We start from the raw sequence: 1,237 nt of genomic DNA on the forward strand, positions 1-1,237 counted from the left end.
TATCTCAATTATCGCCATGTTTCTGAAACTCTACTATAGCTGAGAGTAAAATGACTTCACACCTTATTTTACTTGTGTAGTGGAAAAAGCAAACTTGATATAGTTAATACTTATTAGTTAATACTTTTTAGGCCAATGTTAGTTAAACTTTAAGTATGGTCAGAATTCTTTGTTCTTCTGTGTACTTCTCTCTCTGCATGATCATGGGGTCCAGTTTCCTGTTATTCAGTAACAGGCATAGGGGTTTCCCAAAATAGAGAAATGATACCAGGGTGGGAGCCTGATGGATAGTAAGGCCTGGACAATTGGCGGAAGTTGGGAAATAGATAGCTATTTAGGATGCTGCAAAGCTGAAGAGACTCAGACTTAGACAGAGACTGAGACAAACTGAGACTTGAAGAGCGCATGGGTGAATGTGAAGACTTGAGAAGACAGACAGACCCCAGAAACTCTGCAGAGAAATCCAGGTGGTTCTGTTTCTCTCCCTCTCCATCCATATTACCATATATTGTTCAATAAATGATGATTGGCACTGCAGTGATTCTCCCTGTGAATTAATTCTATACACGACACATGGAAGCCATCTTTAAAAATTAAAGTCACGGCCGCCATGACAGTACATGTGACACGGAGCGGATTAGGGAAATTCGAACCAAAATAACCGTGAATACACACTCTAAAAAGATCCACTTACCACCCAACTTTAAAGAGAAACCTATTAATCCGGTTTACACACGAATCTCATACACAATTATAAGGAAATGCAACTTACCACACCGCTCTGAAATGACTCCACTATCTCCGTGACAAAACAGCTGACTCAAATCCCTTTAAACACCGCGGACCAATGGGAGAGGAATACAATCCCAGAAACAACACGCCCCACAACAACTCGGCACTGAGCCGACTTCCTCATTAAATGAGGATCAGAATGGATGAAATAAACAAAATAAACCAAAAATAAAGGAAATAAAATTAATGGAGAGAATCTAATAAATAAAAGGAATCAAGGTACTGTGAGATATTAACTGTGTGAGACATTGCAATTCTGGCATCAACACTGTTCACTGTGCACACATAAGAATATGTATTGTAAAAGCACTTGTATCTTTATACACTTATATGGTAAATAACTTACACTGGGTTTGAAGCATGGGCACTAATTCATATAACTGAACTGAATAAGAATGTAACCTTCAGCTATGTTTAATCAGTTGCAATGTCTGTGTTTACTCTA

This window comes from Monopterus albus, unplaced genomic scaffold (genome assembly GCF_001952655.1).
Source record: "Monopterus albus unplaced genomic scaffold, M_albus_1.0 scaffold514.1, whole genome shotgun sequence".
NCBI classification, from domain to species: domain Eukaryota; kingdom Metazoa; phylum Chordata; class Actinopteri; order Synbranchiformes; family Synbranchidae; genus Monopterus; species Monopterus albus.